The 16,200-nt window shown below is 49.1% G+C and overlaps 1 long non-coding RNA gene and 1 pseudogene across 1 annotated transcript in view; both read right to left on the bottom strand.

Moving 5' to 3' along the window:
- Positions 1–977: 977 nt before the first annotated feature.
- The window catches only part of LOC145512155 (uncharacterized), a 31,311-nt gene continuing 16,088 nt past the window's right edge, over positions 978–16,200 (bottom strand). The window contains exons 2-3 of the long non-coding RNA XR_014058335.1: positions 1,249–3,015; positions 978–1,027 (exon numbers count right to left, since the gene is read on the bottom strand). This is a non-coding gene — a long non-coding RNA (uncharacterized LOC145512155). The remainder of the gene's footprint in view (positions 1,028–1,248; positions 3,016–16,200) is intronic.
- LOC145515018 (UDP-glucuronic acid decarboxylase 1 pseudogene) lies at positions 11,770–13,007 on the bottom strand (annotated as a pseudogene).

The following is a 16,200-nucleotide window of genomic DNA, read 5'->3' as shown; positions in this document are numbered from 1 at the left end:
TGCAGGCTGACCTCTGTAGTGTGCGGTGCCCAGTGGTCACGCTGTCCTCGTCTCTCCAACCACATCTGACAGGAGACGAGGCGATCACCGCAGCGGCTCCTGGCACCTGAGACGCCCTGGGACTACACAGGTAAACCAGGGAGTCCGTGTTGTCTCCGGACCAACAACAGAGGGAAAGACATGACACCTCCAGCCAGGAGCCCACGTCCGAATATTCAAAAGTTTCATCATGCGGGTGATGAAGGCGGCCCTCCCAGCCTTCCAGGATGAGGTGTGCGCGAGGCAAGGGCGGGGGAGAGGGGGGTCAGGAAGCAGCACCCAGCCCTGCCCTCAATGCCGGGCGAAGAAAAGCTCAGCTGTAACAGGGCGGTGATGGCCAGTCCAGGCGAGGGGTAGTGGAGGGAGATGGTACTGACCCCACCGGCTCTTGGAGCCCCTCCCGGGCAGGCTCAGGCCCCCAGACATGCCTGCAGCCACGTGGGAGCTCAAGGCCACACCTGCCGACTGACTAGACCCAAGGAGACAAAGCAGGGAAATCATTCCTTTAAAAATGAGATGATGGTTTTTGAGTTGCTATATTCTCTCGCAACTCCTTTTTGGCGAAGTGTCGGAGTGCAGAAAAACATGAAGTATTTTGACTGAAATAAACGCTTGCATGGAAAACAGAAAGCCCTGGGGAGTATTCTGAGACTTGAAGAACGTCATACTATTTTAAGCAGGTGACAGTAATGTCATCGTCTGAGAGGTTAGGGTGTTTTCTCTAGACTTGCAAGAGAAGAGAGTAAGTTTGCAGCAAATAAAGTCAAGAAACACACTTCCCGGTTGCACGGATCACTCACAGGCTGCCAGGACAGGCATCCCCCCGCCCCCACCCCGCTCTCTGCCTTTGAGGGAGCTAACCAGTCCTGTCAGGGAGAGAGCGTTCACTGGCTCCAAGCAGAAAACCAAATAAAATACAAACACGCTCTTCAAATCACTCTGGTGTTTCCAACTTTCATTACACCACCCGCATCAACACGACTGCAAGCTGTTTGTTAAAAAAAAAAAAAAAAAAAAAACTGTCTCAGTATCCACTGTGGTTATTGTGGACCAGGATCTGGGGCAAATCTGGACGGCATATTCCATGTAACCCTGAGCTTAATTCCATGTAACCCTGAACTTAACGCTTACTCCAGGCTATCCCCTCCTCCTTTTCCTTTCCTGCCTTGGTAATAACTTAATAGTCAATAGTATCCGGTTGCTACCTACTAGAACCGCAGGCAGTGGTGGAAGTCTTTCCTTCTCATACAGCGCTAAAATATTCGTAAAGGAGTCTTGTGGGAATTTTGTTAGAAGACCTCACTAGAACCATGTCTGCTTCACCCTGTTATGGATCAGGGTTCTTGGCCTTCCCCAATCAATAGAAATTGAGTCAGTTCAGTCGCTCAGTCGTGTCCGACTCTTTGCGACCCCATGAATTGCAGCACACCAGGCCCCTCTGTCCATCACCAACTCCCAGAGTCCACCCAAACCCATGTCCATTGAGTCGGTGATGCCATCCAACCATCTCATCCTCTGTCGTCCCCTTCTCCTCCTGCCCCCAATCCTACCCAGCATTAGGGTCTTTTCCAATGAGTCAACTCTTCGCATGAGGTGCCCAAAGTATTGGAGTTTCAGCTTCAACATCAGTCCTTCCAATGAACACCCAGGATTGATCTCCTTTAGGATGGATTGATTGGATCTCCTTGCAGTCCAAGGGACTCTCAAGAGGCTTCTCCAACACCACAGTTCAAAAGCATCAATTCTGTGGTGCTCAGCTTTCTTCACCGTCCAACTCTCACATCCATACATGACCACTGGAAAAACCACAGCCTTGACTAGACGGACTTTTGTTGGCAAAGTAATGTCTCTGCTTTTAAATATGCTATCTAGGTTGGCCATAACCTTCCTTCCAAGGAGTAAGTGTCTTTTAATTTCATGGCTGCAATCACCATCAACAGTGATTTCGGAGCCCAAAAAAATAAAGTCTGACACTGTTTCCACTGTTTCCCCATCTATTTGCCATGAAGTAATGGGACCGGATGCCATGATCTTAGTTTTCTGAACGTTGAGCTTTAAGCCAACTTTTTCACTCTCCTCTTTCACTTTCATCAAGAGGCTTTTTAGTTCTTCTTCACTTTCTGCCATAAGGGTGGTGTCATCCGCATATCTGAGGTTATTGATATTTCTCCCAGCAATCTTGATCCCAGCTTGTGTTTCTTCCAGCCCAGCATTTCTCATGATGTACTCTGCATATAAGTTAAATAAGTAGGGTGACAATATACAGCCTTGACGTACTCCTTTTCCTATTTGGAACCAGTCTGTTGTTCCATGTCCAGTTCTGTTGACTAGAGGCCAGATAAGAAATTCAAGCAAGGCTTTATTGGGGCCCCTGCTGCAGCAGGAGGAGCGAGAACAAATAGCTCCCGAGGATGGGCAAACTGGTTCCTTATACAGGGTGAGGGTAGGGGTGTGTCCAGAGGTCAGGCTGGAGGGGTGGCTTTAGGTGTCATGTTCAGGGGGTATGAGCAGTACTCTGTGTTTGCTCTCAGCTCTTCCAAAGTGGCAGTTGGGGTTCTTTGGTCTCTTTGTATTTGGGGGTCTAGAATTTGCCCCAACTGCACATACACACATGCACACAGTTATTTTTAGCCCCATGCAGCTTCTTTGTATTTTGTAGCTGGAGGAGAGATATGTCCAGGTGCAAGCATTGCAGCACTGTATGCAGCAAAGGGGCCCAGGGCCCAGGCCTGCCTCCACCCCATGCATCTTGCCGTCATTCTGTAGGTGTCTGAGAACGGCTCCGGGGAGAGGGAGACGAAACAGGTGGCAGTCCCTCTTCTCTTGGGTTCTGTGGTGAGATCAGACGCCCTTCCCGCTCCAGGAGCTGGGGAGGGTGAGGATGCTCACATGTCTCCACCCCTCACCTTCCATGCACAGGTGTAACTTGTCTCACAGGGAGACAGCGCATCCACTCCAGCAGCCGTACAGCAGCACCTAGGGACACCAGGAACAGAGGAAAAGCAAAGGGAGGTAACTGAGCTGGGTCCTGTGCCTCTGAGCTCAGGAACACCCTGAAGATGATGGGGAACAGGTGGGTAGGAGTCTGGGAGCACTCCTCTACCAGCAAAACGGCTGCTACTGCTGATGCATGAGAACCTGAAATCCTTGAGGCAGAACCAAGCTTGCAGGCCCTTGAGGACAAAGCAGTCCTCACCAGGTGAGCACCAGCAATCTCCCTCCTGGGCCACATCCAAGTCTCTGGGCCCCATTCCTACCCAAGCCTGCCCAGGCCCACCCCCCGCCTTGGCTGGTGGACCAGTCCCTTAAATGGGTTCAAGTGGATGGGCTACAACTCTGAAGTCCCTGATGGGGTCATTGTTGAACTGGAAGCCCCTGGGGATTCCCTGGGATGCAGAGTAGCTCCCACTTCTCAATCAGAGCCTCCCAGGTGGGTGTCCCTCCAGCCTTGGGATGAATCTCTTCTTTTTGGAGTACCCAGTGACACAGTTGATATGACTACAGGAACCATATTATGTGAACTATGAATGTTTCTAACCACTAGGACCTCACTACGTGTGCCCAGGGATGGCTCTAAGAGGGATGGGGGACCCAAGGCCCTGCAAGGGCACTGCACATTCAGACCTCCATCTCCTGAGGCAGGAAAGACAGGGCGGGGCCCAAGATAACCTCCTCAGGCATAGGCATCAGGCAGAAGGCAAAGCCGCCTCCTTGTCTTGCACTTAATGAGGCCCTGAGGAATGGAAGAATGGCATCTAAAACAGAAACGTGGCAGCAGCTGAACAAGAAACTGACCATGAGACACAGACAAAGAGAACAGACTTATGGACAGAGTAGAGGTGGGGAGGCAAGGAGTGTGGGATGTATGGAGAGAGTGACATGGAAACTTACATGACCATAGGTAAAATAGACAACCAGTGGGAATCTGCTGTATGACTCAGGGAACTCAAACCCAGGCTCTGTGACAACCTAGAAGTGGGGGATGGGGGGGAGGTCGAAGAGGGGTTCAAGAGGGAGAGGACATATCTATATGTCACGTGGCTGATGTGGGATTCTGGCTGATTCATGTTGATGTTTGACACAGTACAATAAAGCAATCATCCTTCAATTAAAAATAAATAATTTTTTTTTTAAAAAGAAAAGAAACTCGGACCATGAAAACCATGGAGAAGGCACAGTAGAAAGGCACAGGTTGCTGATGACCCTGCACAACCTTCCATGCATGGGGCTCCACTAGTAAAGGAGATTTTGAGGGAAAACAGCTTTTAGAGCAGCGCGTGTGCAGTGACTTCAGGAGAAGGGAGCAGAGAGCCAGGAGATGAGGCGACCTGGTTCCATCCAGGCCACACCTCTCCCCTCCTCTCAGTGAATATCTCACCCCTAATCAAAAAGGTCCCACCCATTCAAAGGGCTAAAAATAAGATAAAAAAGAGATGAAAAAACACTTGCTCACAAGGACCTCACCCTTACTTTTGCCTCAATAAACTGCTTCATTTTTCTCTTTGTGCCTCAGCCTCAGTGGGTTTTTTTCTTTCTTTCTTTGCGTTCCTCATCCAAATTCTTCTTGGACAAGTTGAACAAGACCTTGGACTTCTGATAAAGCTTTTCCTCTATCCCCCCCGGAAAGCTCATCCTGGGATGACTCTCACCAAGTAGGTGCAGAGTGGAACTATTAGAACCATCCCATGTTTGATTTCTTATTTTTCTTTCTTTTTGCTTTGTTTTGAGGGGTTTTGTTGTTGCTCTTTAAAACTGCAGAGGCTCCAGATGCTATCTCTTTTTTAAATCTTTATTTATTTGGCTGCACCAGGTCTTAGTTACAGCCTCGTTAGTTGTGGCATGTGGGATTTGGTCCCTGACTGAGGACTGAACCTGTGCCCCCTGTATTGGGAGCTCTGAGTCTTAGCCACTGAACCACCAGGAAGCCCCAGTTGGTTGGTTTTAAAAGGGGTGTTTCTATGGTCTGTGTATTTAGAGTCAGACGTAAGTTGTGCTTAAGTTGTAGCTATGTGCATGTCAGAAGCTCATGATGAAAATGCACCTGGGAAAGTTTAAAGCAGGTTTTGTCGACCCTGGTCCCATGGACTCTTTGGCTCAGGTAATTCTTCGCTGTGTGGAGCTGCTCTGTGCATTGTAGCTACTTAGGCAGCATCCCCAGCCTCTGCCCTCCCAACGCCGGAGGCATTCATCTCCCAGTTGTGACAATCAAAAACATCTCCTGCTGCTGCTGCTAAGTCGTGTCAGTCGTGTCCGACTCTGTGCAACCTCACAGACGGCAGCCCACCAGGCTCCCCCGTCCCTGGGATTCTCCAGGCAAGAACACTGGAGTGGGTTGCCATTTCCTTCCCCAATGCATGAAAGTGAAAAGTGAAAGTGAAGTCGCTCAGTCATGTCCAACTCCTTGCGACCCCATGGACTGTAGCCTACCAGGCTCCTCCATCCATGGCATTTCACAGGCAAGAGTACTGGAGTGGGTTGCCATTGCCTTCTCCAAACATCTCCAGACAATGTCAAATGTCCCTTGGGGGTGAGGTTCTGGTGGGGGCTGCCAAATGACACCATTTGAGAACCACCACTCTAAACTTGCTAGTATTCATATGTGCAGTCAAGACTAGAGCCCCGATGGTCCAGAAGCCCTTGTCCTTCTCATGATGCCCTGGGGGAAGGGCGAAGGCAGGGCTCAGCCTCCAGGCACTCACCCCCTACCCCACTCCCCTGCTGTGTTCATCCCAGCCTCCACCACCCTGATGCCACTCAGAGCCCATAACCCCGCCCCCACCACAAAAAGAGGGTTTTCCTCTGAAGGAAGCCAGCCTTCCAACGAGCAGTGAAGGAATGAGACAAAGGCGTTTATAACCCATCTGCTGTCTTTAAAGCTGGGTCGCCCAGTTTCACAGCAGCATGCCAGGATGACATGGCTTAGGTGGTACTGACTTCAGGGTGCAAGGTCATCCTACTGCTGCTGTGGACTCCTGCTCCCCACCCACGAGGTGGTGAAGGCACCTTCGGCCACACAGCCCAGTCATCAGGCCAGGAGGGGGAACTCGTCAGAGTGGAGTCCATAGGACCCTCCTTATGCTGCGTGGCCTGGGTCCCAGAGGGGCGCCAGGAAGGTGGACCTGAGACACACAGTATTCAGTCTAGAGCAGAGGGGAATTTCAGACTGATATGTTAAAAAAAAAAAAAAAAAATCCAAACCCTGGCCAAGACTTGAGCCCCAAATCTCTCACCAGGTTGTAGGAGCAGCCTCCCCACCCCAAACCCTGACCAGCCAGGTGCCCGGAGTGGGCCAACTGCCCCAGTTGCCCCAGAGAACACTCTGCTCCCAGCCCAGAATGCCACTCATGGCTTTCCTCCCCATGCATCGCTGTGAGATGGATTTTTATCCCAGTTATTCAGAGCATCCTCCTGGAGTTCCTGCCAGTCTGAGCTCATGGCTTCGATCAGAAGGATGAGCTAAGAACCAAATGTGCTGGTGGAGGGAGCAGCCCACCCAGGCCTCTCAGGGGGACACAGTTGGACAGAGACACCAAAGATAAGGACAAGGCAGCCAGCCACCTCCAGGCAGGGACATGAGCAGGTAAAAGGGCCCTGGGGCAGGATGGAGAGTTGTGTGTTCAAAGTACAGGAGGAAGATCCTGTAGCTGGAATAGAGACAGTTGTCCACCACATGAGAACTTGCAGGGCATGGTCAAGGGGAGATGTTTTCTTTTAAATGAATCAAAAGTCACTGTAAGGATTTGGGCAGGTGGGAAGGATGCTCTGTTGCCAAAAAGACCACCTCGGCCCCAATAAGCAAAGAGACTCTGAATGGGAAAGAGTAGATGCAAGTTGACTGATGCTCAGGTACAAGGGGAGGTGGAGAGACATGGGCATAATAGGGATGAGCTTGGAGAGTAGGATGCCTGTATGGGGCAGGAGGTGGGGGTTTTGCAGAGGAGAGAAGAGTCAAGCATGGTGCTGCAGTCTGCCACAGTGATGCTGTATGAAAACCCCCAAACTCAGGGGCTTCAGACAGTAAACATTTAATTACCTGACAAATCAGAACTAAGTAATTTAGGCTGAGCTTGGCGGGATGGTTCTTCTGGTCTTAACAATGCTCACTCTGACATCTGGAGGTTGGTTAGCTATTGGCTGGGCAACTAGGCCACCCGGCTCTCCTCCTGCAGCAGCCTAGCCCAAGCATGGCCTAATGAGGAAGGCCAAGGCAGAAGTGTGGACGAGTCCTGTCGAAAAACATCTTCATGCCTCTGCTTCTATCTTATTTGTTAACACCCTTTGATGGGAGCAAGCAGAAACAGCAGCACCCTGAAGATAGACAGCAAAGGCTGAGGACTTGGGCCACTTCTGCAATTGATCTGTCAGGGGTGGCCGTAGGTGTTTGGCTGGCCTAACTGAGCAGCTGAAGCTACCTTTACTGCCTTGCAGCAGAGTGAGAGAGGAATGCACTGGGAGTTTCAGGAATTCTGCTTTGGCTTAGGAGTACGTACGGCAGCTGGTGGCTGAGATGGTAAAGAATCTGCCTGCAGTGCAGGAGGCCCGGGTTCGGTCCCTGGGTCAGGAATATCCCCCGGAAAAGGGAATGGCAACCCACTCTGGTATTCTTGCCTGGAGAATTCCATAGACAGAGGAGCCTGGTGGGCTACAGTTCATGAAGTCACAAAGAATCGGACACGACTGAGCAACTAGACTAACACTAAGGGCAGCTGTAAGTTCCCTAAAGCGCTCAGTAAGGGCTCTCGGGAGCTGCACAGTGCTGATGGGCAATTCTCTCATTTCTAAACAAAAGCCACCAAGCTGGAATTCCAAAACTTCAAGATCACAAAACCTACTCATGAGCCGGCTTTGGAGAGACAGGCCTCCTCCGTCAACTATGTCCACTGTTCTGTCTCCTCTGCGGAATGATGGAAAGTCTACTCTGAGAGACTCTGATTTTATGCTGATCGTTAACTAAGAATATTTCTCTCCAGAGATTTATTACATTAATGAGCTCTGAAATTACTCAGAGCAATTACGTATATTGTTTTTAAACTCTTTAGAAATCATCAAAACACCCTGGTTGTTTTTCAGGGAAACATAAATAAGGGGTGCAGTTGGTACCCAGACAAACTCAGCCAGCTCACTTCCCAGTGGCTTTGGGAGTTTCTAACTCCCAGCTCCCAAGGTAGACACGAGCCTGCCTGGCTGAGAGAGACTCCACCTCCCATATGTAGTGGTACTTTCTTCCTGAAGAGAGGACTGGACTCTGCGTCCGAGCGCCCAAACCTTGGATGGCTCTGCTCCCTGGGGCCAGTATGAGAGCTGGGGATTGTCCTGCAAACTGCTCCACACTCACTCACAAGAAGCAGAAAGAGAGCTAAAGGCCACTCATGTGGGTTCAGAAGGCCTCTCGTTCCCTGCAGCTGAGTGGCTTCTAAATCCCTTGCTCACCTAACACAGACCTATAGGAGCCACTGCCCCTCAACTGCCCATGACACCAACGGGTCTTCAGATGGGGCCCCTGAATTGCACACATGGCTCACGCCTCTGTGACAAGTCACCATCATCACACTCACCTTCACAGCCGCTTCCCAGGCCAGACGGAGAAGGGCAGATGCCAAGAGAAGCCCTCAGCTTTCAAGCTGCCTGACTCAGACCATGCCCCTCACTGGCTGTCTCACATAACGCCAGGACTCTATTAACACAGCATATGCCACAGAACTTGGTCCTCCTAAACACCCTGCAACGATAGCTCAGCAATCTGCCACATCCTCTCATTTACTTTGTTGTTGTTATTGGAGTATAATTGCTTTACAACAATTAGTTTCTGCTGCACCACGAAGTGCATCAACTACATGTGTACATATATCCGCTCCCTCTTGCACCTCCCTCTAACCTCCCCCATCCCAGCCCTCTAGGTCATCACAGAGCACCGAGCTGAGCTCCCTGTGCTTTACAGCAGCTTCCCACTAGCTTTGCATTTTACACATGGTCGAGTATATATGCCAATCCTAATCACCCGTTTCATCCCACCCTCCCCTTACCCCACCCCACTCCTTGTCTGAATGTCCGTTCTACACGTCTGCATCTCTGTTCCCATCCTGAAAACAGGTTCATCTGTGGAATCTAGAAAAATGCTACAGATGAATCTCTCATTTACTTTTCACAACTATTAGATGGGAGCCACTATTTTTCCCTGTTTTACAAATAAGGAAGCTGAGACACATGGAAGGGAAGTGATTTGCCCAAGTCAGCTGTAGGCTTGGAGTTTATATAGATAAACTTGAGGGTCCTCTCCCCACACAGGGAGGCTGTCCTTATAAGACCACGTCACGGGCTTCCTGTCAATTCAGCCAGTGGGAGCCCCCAGAAGAGAGCAAGAGGGATAGAAAAAGTGGGGCCACTCATTCTCCCAGCTCTCTCCTGGCTGGGATGCTCCTTACTGGTGACCTCTCTGCTCCTCTCTGTTTGTGGGCTCCAGGATGCTCTGTCCCCCAACACTCAGGTCTGGACTTCCCCACTCCCACACCCACAGACTCCTAAGTCCCACCTGCTCCTTTACAAATTGTCCTCTCATTAAAATCCTCTAATTTGCACCCTTTAAGTGTGCCATCTGTCTCCTGCTGGGCCCCAAACTCCCAAGTCTGTACTCGAGGGACTACTGGGTACTGCTGCCTAGGTTTTGGGCCCTAGAAAACAAGAGTGTTGACAGGAGGAAAACAAAATCATCTGTACATTTTTCACTTTTGAGGCTAAAATGAAGACCAGGAAGGTCCCAGCTCCCTAAGCCCTTTGACTGGGCTTCCAGCTTCCCGCTGGATGATGGGGGCCAGAGGAGCCCTGTCATGACCACCAGCACGGACCCTGGGAGCCCACGGACACAGCGGGAGTTCTGGCTACTTAGATAACAGCCCAGGACAGTCCCAGCACCTCCTCTCAGCTCTGCTGTAAGCTCTGTGGTCCAGGAAGAAGGCCAATACTAAGTGCAGAGGATAAGAGGAGACCCCAAACCCCAGATCTGGGGAGCAATTCGCCAGCAAGCTCTTCCTGGAGGCCTACCTGCCAGGAAACTAGCTGACCTTTCAGAGCCTCCAAGTCCCAAGTTCAACTGAGTGTTGCCTGGTCATTCTGGACCCGGGATGGCCGGAGGGCATTGCATTTAGAAGGGGAGAGGCCTCTCTCTCTCACTCCCCTGCAGACAGACCCCTCCCCACAACACAGAGGGGAAGGCTCTGCCCTGGAGCTTACAAAGATAGCAGTGTCCTGAGAGACTGGGGTCTCAGGACAGAGGCGGGAATGGGCTGTTTTCTTTGTGTCTTTGCTTCCCTCCCCATCACCCTCTGGTGCCAATCATGTCCATCTTCAGGTAAACATAAAATACGTGTCCATTAGTTTCTAGCACCATGAAGGGCCCAGATCAAATCCCTTTGCCTACACGGAGCTGGGCAAGGGAATCCTCGCTGCGTCCACTCAGATTTGCTAAGATGCCTCGTGCTGCAGTGTCCACCCCGTGGAAACTCCATGAAGAGACAAAACCTTCATAGTCTCACATATACCCACCTGCCTCCTAATGCTTGCAGGCCTGGACACAGCCCACTTTCCAGACATCCCAAATAACAGTCAAAACAAAGAAAATCTCCAGCTTCCCTGGTGGCTCAGTGGTAAAGAATCCGTCTGCCAATGCAGGAGACACCGGTTCAATCCCTGATCTGGGAAGATCCCATATACCACAGAGCAACTAAGCCCATGTGCCACAACTATTGAGCCTGTGTTCTAGAGCCCATGAGCTGCAACTTCTGAAGCCCAAGCGCCTAGAGCCCGTGCTCCACAACAAGAGAAGCCACCGCAATGAGAAGCCCTTGCACCACCACTAGAGAGTAGCCCCCACTCACTGCAACTAGAGAAAAGCACAAACAGCAATGAAGACCCGGCACAGACAAAAATAAAATAAAATAAAAAATTATATATTAAATTTTTTAAAAAATAATTACAGACTAGTGGGACAATAACAGCCATCTGAGACCATCTGCACCTTTATACAGATGGTGTAGATTTTTTAAAATATTTTATTAAAATAGTATGTTTAACCACTGTTAACCAAGAATATTAACTTCGTCCCACCCACCCCATCCCCATATGCAGCATGACACAGTAGTGATTTCAAATATCCTTAATCATGATAACTAACAGAAACATTTCTGTCAAGTTTGCAACTAAAAACTAGACCTTGGAAAAACTCTGCCTTAGAAGAAACATCACAAACTCTCAAGCAGAATTCTTTTCTCTGCCTGAGAATTAATGCAGTATGCCACCCACCTGACATTACTCCTGGTCTGCTTTTTCTCCTCCATGCATAGAATAACGTCTCATTTATAAGTACCCACTTCATAAATAAATCGGCATTTTCACCTCATTTCATGTTCCTTTCCAGCTTCACAAAGAAACCAGTAAATAAAACTGTCGACGACAGTCACGACATAGGCTCTCACAGTAAGATAAAAAAAACTTGAAAATATGCAGAGATGCATCGATGCTATTTTACATAAAAAAATTTTTTAAAGTGCAAGGCAAAATCTGCAGTTTTTTTAGGGGAGTTTTTAGGCACATCCATTTCTTCAAGCAAGTATCAGTATGAATTCCAGATTTTTCTTCATGACACCTGTTTTAGTTAGTCTTTCTTTAAAAAAAAAAAAAAAAAAACATCCTGTCAAGTGTGAAATAGGGCATCTATGGTCCCGAAAGATGAGGTTTTCAGTTATGGCATGTCCGTCCTTTTTTTATCCTTGCCAGCTTTGGTTTGGGGATGTACTGGTTATTCCTGGTACTCGAGTTCTTTCCAGAAACAGAGGATGGCTTTGTTTAACCCTTCCTCCAGCAGGACCACTGGCTCCCACCCCAGCATCAGCTTCGCTTTCTTGATGTCTGGTTTCCTTCTCTGGGGGTAGTCCTGGGCTTCAGAAAGAAACTGAATTTCACTCCCACTGCCAACGAGGTTTTTGATGAGCTGAGCAAATTCTAGGATGGTATGTTCTTCCGGGTTCCCCAGGTTGATGGGGCTGCTGACGTTGCTATTCATGAGCGCCACGAGGCCGTTCACCAGGTCACTGACGCACTGGAAGGCCCTCGTCTGCAATCCAGATCCATACACCGTGAGCGGCTTCCCCTGCAGCGCCTGCAGGATGAAGCTGCTGACCACCCAGCCATCGTTCATGTGTGTTCGGGGCCCGAAGGTGTTGAAGATCGTGGCCATGCGCACCTCCACGCCCTCCTGCTTCATGCAGGCATAGCACATGGTCTCGGCAACTCGCTTCCCTTCGTTGTAGTAGGCTCAGGGTCCTGTGGGATTCACGTGACCCCAGTCCAGGGTCTCCATACACCTCTGAGGTGGAGGCCAGGAGTAGATGGGCCCCAACTCGCTTTGCCAGCCCCAGCATGTTCAGTGTCTCGATGGTGTTGGTCTTCAGTGTTTTGATAAGGTTGTACATGTAGTTGGGAGGGGAGGCAGGAGAGGCCAGGTGGTAGATCTGGTCCACTTCGATGTACAGAGGCTCCACCACGTCGTGGTTGATCAGCTCAAAGTTCTCGTGGCCAATCCAGTGCTCCACGTTCCTCTTCCTGCCCCTGAAGAAGTTGTCTACCCCGGTCACTTCATGACCATCCATCATTAGCTTGTCCATGAGGCGGGAACCCACAAGGCCCACAGCCCCGGTTACCAAAATTCTTTTACGGTCCTTTCCTGATAAAAATTTTATTGGCGGGTATTTCTGGGTGAAGCTCTTTTCCAAATCTCTGATTTTCTCCCTCAGTGGTTCAATGATCTCTTCAATCCTGCTGTCAATTCTGAGCTCCCCGTTTTCCTGGATGGACCTCATGTTAACCAAGTTGCCCCAAACAGAGGCCACGTAGGTGAGCAGCGCGATGCACAGCAACAGCTTCATCCTGCTGAAGCTGATGGTGGACGTGAGGCGAAGCAGTGGCTGGCTCAGCATCCTAGGCCACGCGCTGCAGCCCCAGATGGTACAGATTTTACAGACAGAAAAAACTGACATAGCTGGGGGAAAGGGTTCAGACAAAAAGTCTGGATGCCAAGACAAAAGGTCCAACCCCCAACCCAGGGCTCCTTGGGCTATTACTCACTGCAGTCTGGCTATATCCATTTCCATTTCTAAATTGCCCCAGAACCGTGCTTGGACCCAGCCCAAGGAGGAACAATGCCATCTGGCCTCTGAGAGTTTGGGGAAAGCTCTCTTTAGCACTAGATGCCTAGTGGCACTGGGCTTTCTTTGAGTTGAGTAATAATTGATGTTTGCTGCCACGGTTGCCTCAAGGGTTCTAAGCCAGGGCCAGCTGCAGGCCCAGGGCTGCACGCCATTCGACTGCATTGGAAGGGTGGTAAATGTAAACAGCGGCGTGCTGTGCTTAGTCACTCAACTGTGGCCGACTCTTTGCGACCCTATGGACCGCAGCCAGCCAGGCTCCTCTGTCCATGGGATTCTCCAGGCAAGAATACTGGAGAGGGTTGTCATGCCCCTCTCCAGGGGATCTTCCTGACCCAGGGATCGAACCCAGGTGTCCTGTTTTGCAGGCGGATTCTTTACCATCTGAGCCACCAGGGAAGCCCAATGTAAACGGTGGTTCTTTTTAAAAAGTGTCTTGTTAAAACTTAAAACAGGGCCTTCCCTAGCAGTCCAGTGGTTAAGAATTCACCTTGAAATGTAGGGGACACAGGTCTGATCCCTGGATGGGCGACTAAGACCCCACCTGCTGAGAGGTAACTAAAGCAGGGCCCCAGAACTACTGAACCCGCGTGCCACAACTAGAGAGAAGCCCAGACAACCCAACATAGAGCCTTCGAGCTGCACTGAAGACTCAGTGCAGCCAAAAATAAATAAATATGCCTATTCTTTAAAAAAAAAAATGTTAAAACATCCTAAGGAGTTTAGAGCCTAATGTGTAGATTTCAGCTCCTCCCACCCTCTACAAGCTCTGCACCAATAAATCGTAATGGTCTTAGTGTCCTTACAGATTAACGTAGAATAAAGCAATCCCTGTGAAGTCTCAATGAACCACTGCAAAAGAAACCAACCAAAGTGGATGATCGGGGCTTGGCCGAGTGAATCCTGAGAGTAGGACCTCTGGTTATTCCAGAGCGTTCCTGAGTCCTAGGCTCTGGAAGCACTATTTGGGAGGTAGTTGTTTTTCAGTTTTCAAAATGAGATTTTCATCTGTGAGGGGATTACAAAATACCAACTCCACCAAGGAGACTTTCTAAATTCAGAAAGCTCCCATTGGAAGCACAGCACCAGTTATCAACATCCCAAACTCTGAAGAGCTATGAACTTCATCTGTGAACAACATCCAATGCAGCCAGGCCAGGAGGTGGCGCTACTGAGGAAAATAGGATCTTGACCATCATCAGATTCACTCCAGTCCTCTGCCCAGTTCCCTTCTGGGCAGCATAATCCAATATTTTCAACAGCATCCATCCCCCTCCCCATCACCTTCCCTCCCCTACTCCAGTCAGACCTCCTACTTCTAGAAAGTATAACTTTATTGGGAAGGTCCTTTGATGGAGCCAAAGAGCTCAAACCGAACAGGACCAAGGATCCACGTGGGGGATGACTCAGACACACGTGACCAGTATTGGCTCAAGTGATGCATCCAGTGGAGCCTTTTGCTAAAAGGAGCTCACCATGGCGCCACAGGCAGACCCTCAGCCGTGGCCAGGCTCATGGGCACCATGATATGACAGAAATAAAAGTAAATTATATCACTTGTCATCATTAAGAAAATTTTTCATCTCCGTTCTTCATTCGAAAAGCATTATATTTAATGAATGAGTACTGAGTCATGACATGTAAATGACTGAAATATTGGAATTACACTAAGGTCAACCAACGTATTTTTAAACCATGAAATTAAGGGATCCATTCGTGCCTGTCGACAGTGCCACTCTCTGACTATGATCGCTGCAAGGCTGCCCCTGAACGCTGGGGAATGGCAGACAGTTCTACAAGACATGGACCAAGCTTCTGTGGAAACTCTTCTGCGATCAAAGTAAAGAAATCTTGCTGACCTGTTTGCCCAGGTTCTGCAAGCCTAGGAACATTATAAATATCTAATGAAGGCATGGCTGGTCTTGTTCAAGGCAAGCCCCATTCCAAAGAGCATCTTGTAGATTTATCACTCGTGAGAGAAGGAACACTGGCTCCTGTGGTTCTTCCAAAATGGTGGCCCCCACAAGCTGTGCATCAGGACAGCAGCTCTTTGTCAGCCTCATTAATCTCCTCTAATTTTCTCTAAGAAAATTAAGGTACCTCAACATCTGAACTCTGCAAAAATTTTGGTAAAAGATGGCAGAGAAAAGATAAAAGATGCTAAGATCCACCAGGAAACCTGAGATGAGAAAGGTTATGGTGAGGAACTATCTTCCCAGGACTAGATACTTTCAGGCTAAAGTGGGCATGTTTTCATTTCTGCACCCTGCAGCCATCTTCAATTTTTTGGTAAAATAATACTCCAAACTTCTTTTGATGAAGGACTCCTTTCCATTCTTGGTCGCGAAGCTTGGGTGGGATTTATCCCACATGCAGCACCAAGTTTGGACACTAACTGTCCTAAGTCCATCAACATATGACTTTACCCCTACCACAGGAATAATGACCTAGTTCTGGCTATGTAGTTGACAATTATGTATAGATACAAAGCTTTTGATATCAGAAACATTGGCATTCATGAAAGGAAGTGTTTAGAGCTATTGGGAGGGGGAGGTTTTATTGTACAGAAGCTGATGAGGAAACCAATACCGAGAGGCCCCTTGGTGCTATCCTATAATCTGCTGGATCAAACCTTACCTGAAGCAGACAGACTTGGAATTTTTTTGTTTACAAAAACCAAAACATTTTCCCTTTTGTTTAATCCAAAAGTTGGGTGGTTTTCACGAGAAGTCATATTCCCAGAATATGAAGTTTTCTTTCTAGAATCCCGTGTCCTAGAGTGCAGAGAGACTTTCTGACTCCTCCCTTTAATACCTAAGTATGATTGGACTCCAAGCAAGCATTCCATAAGAGCTGATAATAACAGCAAAGAAAGGCAGCTGTGTTAATACCAAGGCCTGGGAGCCCATGGTCTTCCCAAGAGCTGGTGGCAAGGACTGATAGCCATTCAGGACTAACCACTCAC

The sequence above is a fragment of the Giraffa tippelskirchi genome, chromosome 7 (assembly GCF_054371585.1).
Source record: "Giraffa tippelskirchi isolate mGirTip1 chromosome 7, T2T-mGirTip1v1.2.pri, whole genome shotgun sequence".
Taxonomy (NCBI): Eukaryota; Metazoa; Chordata; class Mammalia; order Artiodactyla; family Giraffidae; genus Giraffa; species Giraffa tippelskirchi.
This window is presented reverse-complemented; position numbering and strand designations above follow the sequence as displayed.